Here is a 9,390-nt window from a genome sequence, read left to right as displayed (position 1 = left end):
GGGACAGGACTCTGCACCCGAGTCCATGTGTCCACCTGGGGCCCCGGGGCGGGGCGAGGGCGGAGCAGAGCTGGAGCGGCGGTGGGGGTGGCTGCATCTCTTGGGACAGCTCTGACCTGGGAGCCCAGCCTGAGGGGAGAGACAGCCCTGGCCTGAGGGCTCTATTAAGGGAGGAGATACCACAGTGTTCCAAGGAGCCCCAGCCTAAGTGGTGGGGACGGGTCCAAAGCTCTACCCCAGGCCTCCTGTCCGGGAGACAGTGCTACCACCCGTCACAATTGTTCACTAAGCCCGTTGCATTCTTTGATAGGAATATTGATGGCTAAGAGCTGAGGGCAAGGAAGCCAGGGTAGGGTGTGTAAGCGAGTGTGGTGGCTGCCTGCACCCCTTGAGGAGACTGGAACGGGGCCCACTCCACTGTGGTTTCATCCAAGTGGCTCTTCTGACCCCACAGTTCCCCTGCAGCCAGCTAAGTCTCCTGGGCTGGGCTGCAACCAGGCAGGACTTTTCAAGCAATCACCTGGAAAATGCTCTCCTGGGCCTCATGGAGAAGGGTCTTAGGCAAAGCCCTGGAATCTAGGTTTCAGTTGAACTCCCAAGGGGACACAGAGTCAGGAATCATTTCTAGTAACACGGACTACTACTCCCTCTGGGTCACAGGTGGGGAAAGCGGTCCAGGAAGTTGCTGATGGTCGCATCAAGTCAGGCACTGTGTCCAGACCTTGAGCAGACCAGGGGCCGTGTCCAGTCCTGAGGATTCGGGGCCAGTGGGGAGCGGGGAACGTTCTGTACCTGGCTCTGCTCCGCCCTCTGTTGGCTGGGCCCAGACCTGCCTTGGCCTGGCTTCTCTCCGCCCAGGTGGCCCCACTATGTGCGGCCTCTTTCCTTTTACTAATAAAAGGAGGCAGGTGCTCAGGTGAGCCTTCGGTTTGCTTGCGGCCCTGCCCCCTGGCTGCCCTTCTGGCTCCACAGCTCAGTACCAACAGCCGAGGGTCCCAACCCACTGGTTTTGCAGCCAGGAGTTAAGCCTGCAAGAAGGTGAGTGAGGGGGCAGCTCTGCAGGGTGTCATGGGTGAGGGAGGAGAGCGGGGCGGGGCTGTGGGGGGGTGAGGGACATGAAGACACCCCACTCCCAACCTCCACGGCTTCCTCCCAGGCTTGTTGTCACTGAGGCGTTGAGTGAAGGGGCTGTTTTCCCTTGGTCCCCGCAGGGGAAATGGCGCATGTGTTCCCACCTGATGGAACATGCCTCTGCTGACCCCAGAGGCCCCTCTAGAGGTGGGAGTGGTTGCCTCAGCCCCTGGGGCCACCCCCCAACCCTGCCTGCTGCCCCGTAGGCCTGGCCCCAGCTGAGGAAGCAGAGGTGAGCGCTGGTGGGTGTGGGGAAGGCAGTGGGGATCTCTGGCCGGTGGGCACTGGGCCCTGCTGCTGGCTGCTGTTTTCTCTGCCCTCTGGACCTCTGCCCAGGGAAGCTTCCCCAGCCCCCACCCCTCGTACTCCCCAAGAGGTTGCCCAGCCCAGTGCAGGGCCAGCCTCCAGCCCCCAAGGCAGGGGAGGGGCCACAGGGCCCTCCTCTTCTCTCCCTTGGCTGGACTGAGGTTGGCAGGTAGGTGGGGGGCTCCTTGGGGACGCCAGTCATGGGCATTCTAGCTGCTGCCCACTCAGAGGCTTGTAGCCACCCCATCTGGCCCCCCTCACCCTGCCCCGGCCTCAGCCTGCACTGGCCACTCTGCTTCCTGCATCCCCACCTCTGTCTTCCAGGGGCCCAATTCCCAGGCCCCTGTGCCTTCTCAGGGCAGTAGGGACCTAGGCTCCTGGAAAGCAGGTGCTGAACCTCTGAGCTCCATGGAAGGACCTCAAGAGGCCCCTCCAATGACTGCCAGGCCTGGCAGGGGGTCCCCTGCTCCTCTTTGCACCAGCCCCCAGATAAAATCATTAACAAGCCCCTGTCCTTCGCACGCAGGGGTAGTGAGGTTGGGGCAGTCCTCTCTCCTGATGGTTCACAGCCTGGGATTCCAAGAGTGGTGGCTGCTTCTCCTCAAACCTACTAAACCTCCTTCCCCAAGCCCCACTGTCAGAGGGACTGGGGTTTGGCTTGGGGCCCCACAGCAGAAAATCTAGAAGCTTCCACCAGCCTGTTGCCTGCTGAGGGCTCGGCCCTCCTTCTGAAGGGTCCTCAGTGAGGCCTGGGCTCCCATCCACCATAAATGGTGATGAAAGCCCCTGCTTGGGGAGGCCTGGGTCCTCCAACAGCCCTGGGCCCTGCCCGCCTTTCTGCAAAACTTGGAGCCTCCTCAATATGGGAGAGCCAGGGCCACCCTGACTGGACTTCCCTTCCCCTCTCAGCTTGCCACCTGCTGGCTCTGAGGACACATAGACGCCAGCTTCCAGGGGGCCTGTCTTCCCCAGCCCCGTCTACCAGCACCCTGGCATTGCTAAGCCCCACAGGTGGCATGAATCCCAGCCGCTATACCTGGTCCCCACCGGCTCTGCCTGCTGCTTCTAGCCCGGTGGGTGTTCCAGGCCCCCAGTCTCTGGTTCCCCAGCCTTTGCCAGTTGTCCAGCTTAGAGCCTCTCTGGACCTGATGCTGCCCCAACTGAAGGTAGCTCAGGCCCCTCTTCTGGCCTGGGTACCCCTGGCCCCAGCCCCTGGCAGCCTGGTTTCCTCCAACACTCCTCAGGACTGGTGGGGATGGTGCCGACCAGGATTCTTGGCCTCCTTAATCAATAGAAATTGATCAGAGGCCAGACGGGAAATTCAGGCCAGTCTTTATTAGGGCCCCTGCTGCAGCAGGGAGGAGCCAGAACAAGTAAGTTTCCCTTGCTTGCTTGCTCTCAGGATGGTGGTGGTGGGGGCGAGCAGGTTACTTATATGGGATGAGGGTAGATGTGTGTTCGGGGGTTGGGTCGGAGGGGTGGCTTAGGTGGTTTGCCCACCCCTTAGGTGGTGCTGTGTGCAGAGGGCATGAGCAGTATCCTGCTTTTGTTCCCGGTTCTTCAGAAGTGGCAGTTGGGCTTTTCGGTCTCTTTCTGTGTCATCCAGAATTTGCCCCCAGCTGCGCAGAGATGTGTGTCTGGGTGCCCGCATTGCAGCACTGCAGCAAAGGGTGCCTGGCCTGCCTCGAGGAGACCTCTCCCTGCTCGGCTGATGCCACGTTCTGTGTACCGGCGTGCTTTCCACGCAGCCCCAGCAGGTCTCCCTGTTTCCTTGTGGCCCCGAGGCTGACCTCCCTGATGTGGGTCCTAAGCTTCAGCTGGGCCCACCCTGAGGCTCCTGCAATACTTCCTCTCATGCTGGTCTTCCTCCCGGGGACCCTTCTGGAGTTTGATGACACGGACTTCAGTGAGGGAGAGCCCAGTGCCCCTTCCCCCTTGGCTCTGTGGCTGGGGAACCCACACCAGGCCCTCAGACCAGTCTAGATCCACAGCCTCCTGCTTTTTGACTGCTGGCCCATCCACAACCTGGACACTGGAGCCCCTGGGCATAGAGGTATAATGACCCCCAGGACATCACAAGCAGAGCCTACCGGCACCAGGCCCTGGCTCTCAGGGTTTAGCCAGGCAGTGGGAGTGTCCCTGGGCAGAGGGCTCAGTCCTGAGGACCCAGCTGTCCTTCTGCCTTGGCTGTTGGGGCCCCCAACTCGACTCATTCAGGAGTCCTGGAGACCACCGCAGGAGGCTGTAGCCAGCAGCAGGGAGTGCCTGGTGTTTCTGTCCCTCTTTTTTGGGTGTGAAGGGCTGGGCGCTTTGGGGGGACTACAAGTCCCCTCTGGTCAGACTTGTGGGACCGCCCCTGTCCCACAGGCAGGTCTGAGCAGTCCAGGCCCAAAGACAGAGGGACTCTGCTCTTCCCTCGAGCAGAGTCCCTCTGTCTTTCCAGCCGACCAACAGGCCCAAAGCCCTGGTATTGGTTGGGTGGCCTGTGTCCCATTCCACTCTGTCCCTGGCTCCAGTCCTGGCCTGGAATGTGGGTACCTTACAGTTGGAGGTCACAGATGGCAGGTTGTTACAGCATGGCCTGCCTGTACCCAGGGCCTGGCCACCAAGGCTCCCATGCCCTTCTCCACTTCCATGCACATCATCTACGCACTGCTCATCCCACAACCCCAGCCCCAGCTCAGCCTGGAAGTCATCCTGACAGTAAGAATAGTGCCACCCAAGTTACGGGCTGAGCAAGGAGAAGCCTGCTTAGGGGGTGGCTGGAAAAGGGCCTGAGGCCGAATGTCTGGGAGTTCCTCCCTGCTCATTTTCCTTTCTCCTTGGCCCCCAAAGAAGGTAGTTTTCTCCTGCCCAGCCCCAAACACCCATTGCTGCCCCTGGCCTTTCTCTCCCTACCCTTGTGGGATTGATGCTTTGTTTTGTCCTGGGTTCCATGTGAGAGGCAATTATCCCTCCTTTCCTCTTCAAAGGCCAGCTGAGGCAGCGAGATGGATAGATCCCCCATGGCCCCAGCTGTTAATGACAGAAGCGAGCCCAGTCCTTCCCTGGCGGCCATGCCTAGTGGAGTCCACGCTTCGAGGCCTCCCTCTCCTCTGTCCAGGTGCTTCCTGTCCTCCTTGCTGGCCTCCTAAAATCCAGTCTGTTTCTAGTACGTCTTCTTGGCTCCATGGATTGGGTAGGCTGCTAAGCCTAAGTTTGGGTCCCCGCCCATCTCTAAAGCCCCTTCCAGGCGGGGGAGGGGCCTGGCCTCCCCTACTGGCTAGCCCACCAGCAGAGTCCTTGCCACACTGGCTCTCTGCAGCCAGAGTGAGTGTCGGTGGAGGCTGGGGGCAGATTCTGCCTGCCACCTCAGATCTTCCTAGCACCGTGGCAGCCAAGGTGGGCCAGCGCATGGGTACCTACTGCCCCTGGTGCATGGGCTGGCCTCGCTCAGCCCCAGTGATGTGTGTGGGGGAAGTGCTGCCCACTCTTTCCTGGAACATGCCCATTACCGCACGTTTGTCCCTCCTGGCTTCCCTGGCTGACCCTGCGAGGATGCCTGTCACTTACCCTCCTGACTGCCCCGTGGCCCAGCTCAAACCTTCCCCTAGCCCTACGAACCTTTTCCCCACGGGTCATCCTTCACTTCTTGCCTCCTCACTGTACAGCTTTCTGTAGGTGTTCATGTTAGGGCTGGGTTTTAAGGGACGGGGGAGCCTGGTGGGCTGCTGTCTATGGGGTCGCACAGAGTTGGATACGACTGAAGTGACTTAGCAGCAGCAGCAGGTGAGTCGAAACTAGGGCCCAGATGGCTGTGATCCCTTCAGGGTAAGGCCCTCGTCTGCCCCAGACTCACCTTCTAGAACAGCCCAAAACCCTGCCTCCTTTGGTCTCGGGCCTGCTGGGAGCTGAGGTTGCCCTTGTTTGCCTTCCAAGGCAATATCGACATCCTCTTACGACAGCAGGGGTTTTCCCTGGTTAGAGTCTCTGTGGCAAAACAAAGCTAGAGTATTGATCCAGAATGGCCTGGGGCCCCTATTCACCGTCTTAATACTCTGACGGTGTTGTGCCCTTCAGTGTATACCTCGGAGCACCTGGAGCCCGCGAAGCTGCCTGTCACCTTTTTAACCCTGCTCAGAATGAAAGCCGAAAGCAGGTGCAGCCCCTGCATCTCCACGGCCTCTGAGCTGGGAGGACGCTGTTCCCAGGGGCTGGGGGCAGAATCAGGAGGACAAGACTCCATAGGCTGTCCTCTCGATGGGTAGTTCTGGGTTCTGGGCTCAGGACCGCCAAACCTGGCCGTTCTCCTATGAGTCTCCTGGCCCCAGAGATAGCAAGCAGCTTGTCCAGGGGCAGAGTGGAACCTTGGATTCTTTCTCACTCAACTGCACTTTCCCCACCCCCACCAGGTGCTAGAGAAGTCAGCCAGAACGGGCCCTGCGAAAGCCTCTCATCTCCCTTCAGAGCTGGTTAGGAGGGGGAGGGAGGAGATGGGTTGGCTTCCCTGCCAGCTCATCTCTTGTTCGGGGAGAGATGACATCTGGGCTGCAGCATCTCGTTCTTAGATGAGAAAAGTGAAAAATCAAAGTGTTAGTTGCTCAGTCATGTCCAGCTCTTTGCGACCCCGTGGACTGTAGCTCGCCAGGCTCCTCTGTCCATGGAAAACTCCAGGCAAGAATACTGGAGTGGGTAGCCATTTCCTTCTCTAGGGGATCTTCCCGATCCAGGGATCTAACCCCAGTCTCCTGCATTGTAGGCAGATTCTTTACCATCTGAGCCACCAGGGAAGCCCCCTGGTTCTTACCTGGCCTTGGGCAGGATACCCACACTTGCTTCCTAATCCAGGTACCCTAGAAGTCCTTAAACCCCTCCCCTGGCATTCCCCTCTCCTAACCCTGAGGGACCCAGGGCACAGCTATCCCAGGGCTGCCCCATCAAGACTGGCTCTGGTTACCACAGCTTCCTGCTGGAGCCTTGGGGCCATCGCCTTGCCACCTCCCAGCCCCTGGATGGACATCTAGCCCATAGTTCTTGGGCCCTGGACTTAGACCTGAAGGTCTTTCTGTTGATGAATCTTCTTGGCAGATGCAAGACACAGCTTTGCTGGATGTCTCAGGCGAGGTTAGGCCCCTCCCTGCAGCAATGACATCTGTTTGTCAAGCCTCGACCAGGCTATAGGCTGAGGGTGGGGATAAGGTCTCACTTATGTGGACAAGATGTCCCAGGAGGAAACTTGTTTAAGCTCGTGGCCCCTGTAGTCTCTTTTGGGCAAGCCGCCCCCCTGCCCCCGCCCTGCCACCAGCCCTGGGCTTCTCAGCTGGAGCTAGTGGTAAAGAACCTGCCTGCCAATGCAGGAGACACAAGAGACCTGGGTTCACTCCCTGGGTCGGGAAGATCCCCTGGAGGAGGGCATGGCAGCCTACTCTAGTATGCTTGCCTGGAGAATCCCATGGACAGAGACGCCTAGCAGGCTACAGTCCATGGGGTTGCAAAGAGTGGACACGACTGAAATGACTTAGCATGTGTGCATGCCACCCTCCGTACTTCAGGCCAGCAGAAGCCTGAGCACAGAGCCAGGCCTGGTAGATGGTCCCCAGGTGCTGATGACCTTGGCCAACTGCTTGTGGAGCTGAGCTCCCTCACTGTGGCTGGTGAGTGACACCCCTCCCCCAGCCTGCTGTCCCTCCAGGGGGCCAGGCCTGGACCCAGCTGACCTTTGTCTACTTCTGGCCCCTCCAGGCTCCCTCTGAACATAACTGCCTTGCCTATTGCCTCATCTGTCCTTAACCCTCACGGACATTGCATCTCTTGTCTACCAGCCCCTCACCAGAGACACAGCCACCTTGATAGGCCCGGGTCTGGCCTTGGAGTAGCCGGGGGGTCATGCTTTCCTTGGAGGCCGAGTGCCCATCCCTGCCCGCCTCCCACTCCTTCAGGTGCAGTGGGAGCTGAGTCCCTTCCCTGGCCTCCAGCAGGTGCCGATTCAACATTCCCAGTGCATGGTGTGGGGTGGGGGTTTCAGCTGACAGCACTTTCCCTGGCGTGCAGGCCCTGGAGAAGCCTGGCCCAGTGGGCTGCCTTGTTCCCTGCCCTGCCACCTCCGCAAACCTGGGGCTGCAGGCCCTGCCCCTGGGTGGGCAGCAGAATTTTCACCTTTCTGGTGCAGATGCTAGCCCACCTCTGCCATAGGCACGCAGTCAAGAACGCAGACTCTGGAGTTAGGAGCCTGGGTTCTGAGCCCAGCCCTGTGACTGTCACTTCTCTCTGCCTCCCTTTCCTCAGCTGTGATGGGGGGATGGTAGCCCCTGTGTCACAGGTACTTGGTGAATGCTAGGTTGTTAGAATGAACTGAGTTCTGGAGGTGGCAGCGGTTGTGATCAAGGTAGCATTGCACATTCACCTCTGAGCCTCTATTTAGCTGGATGATGGGGAGGCACAGCTCCAGAGTTGCTGAGAAACAAGTCTGTGTGATGATGGATCGTGGGAAGTATTTTGCAGGCACCATCAGGCCCACAGGGAAGACTGGCTTAGGACAGACTCTATCGTCTGTGTTGCAGAGATAGCTTGCCGGCCCTTCCGCCCTCTGGCAGACCCTGGTGATGTCTGCCCAGCCCGGCGTCCATCTGGCCGGCTCACGTTGCCAGGTGGACCCTTTCTCCTTATGTGGTGCAGGCATTGTCACCTTACCTCCAGAGACACCAAGCTAGGTCCCCACGTGTGGGTTCCCTTCCCTGTACCCTCTCCCTCAAACCCACAGAAGTCACTGGGTGTGTCTGAACTCTACCTTCATACAAGGCCTCACATGATGCTCAGCAGCCTGGTTTGTGGAGGATCAGGCAACCAAAACCTGAAGATCAGGGAGACTAAGCTTTACCGCCAACCTTGGCCCTCAGGCTCGTTCCTGCTTATCTCACCCCCTTCTCTCCTTTAGTCGTGTCCAAATCTGAGCGACCCCATAGACGGCAGCCCACCAGGCTCCCCCGTCCCTGGGATTCTCCAGGCAAGAACACTGGAGTGGGTTGCCGTTTCCTTCTCCAACGCAGGAAAATGAAAAGTGAAAGTGAAGTCGCTCAGTCGTATCCGACTCTTCGTGACTCCATGGACTGCAGCCTACCAGGCTCCTCCGTCCATGGGATTTTCCAGGCAAGAGTACTGGAGTGGGTTGCCATTATCTTCTCCGTCTCTCCTTTATCCCTAAAATGACTCTGATGGTAAGGGCGGCAGCTCCGGAGAGCAAGGCTGGCATAGCCCTCCCTCCCTAAGAAAAACAGTAGCAGGAATAGGGGCTTCCCTGGTGGTCCAGTGGTCCACTCGCAATGCAGGGGGCCCAGCTTCAATCCCTGGTTGGGGAACTAGAATGCCATAACTAAGACCCAGCACTGTCAAATAACAACTTTTTAAAAAAGAAAACCATTAGGAGGGATGTTTTAGGTATCCTGACTGCCAGGAGACCATCTACCAGGGCCTGTTCCTAGTCCTTGGCCTGCTCTGGCCCTTGAGTCAAAAGTTGTAGAAAGAAGGGGCTGACCCAAGATGGGTGCTGGTCTTCTGGGTACCAAGGGGTAGGGCCTTGGGGGGCAGGGGCCCTTCAGGGGTATGAATGAATGATTGCCTATTCCAGAAGTACAGAGGAATCTCCTGGCCTTGTGGGGCCCTGAGTAGCTGTAGCTGCCAACCTACAGTTGACCTTCTCTGGCATCCTGGTGTCAGTTGCTGTCTTCGGCTGGGTAATCCCATGGTCTGGGCTCTAGGCTCCTGGGTCCTCTCACTGGGCCTGCTGGCTCTTCTCTAGGTAGAGGGAGCCTTTCAGGTAAGACTAAGCTGGAGTCCCCTTCCACTTTAGGTAACGGTTTCAAAGCCCACAGGGACTTCCCTGGTGGTCCAGTGGTTAAGAATCCGCCTTCCAATGAAGAGGGTGTGGGTTCAATCCCTGGTCTCAGAGCTAAGATCTCAATTGCCTCCCGGCCAAAA

Source organism: Bos indicus x Bos taurus, chromosome 21 (genome assembly GCF_003369695.1).
Source record: "Bos indicus x Bos taurus breed Angus x Brahman F1 hybrid chromosome 21, Bos_hybrid_MaternalHap_v2.0, whole genome shotgun sequence".
Lineage (NCBI taxonomy): Eukaryota > Metazoa > Chordata > Mammalia > Artiodactyla > Bovidae > Bos > Bos indicus x Bos taurus.
The sequence above is the reverse complement of the archived record's forward strand: the minus strand, read 5'-3'. Positions refer to the sequence as shown.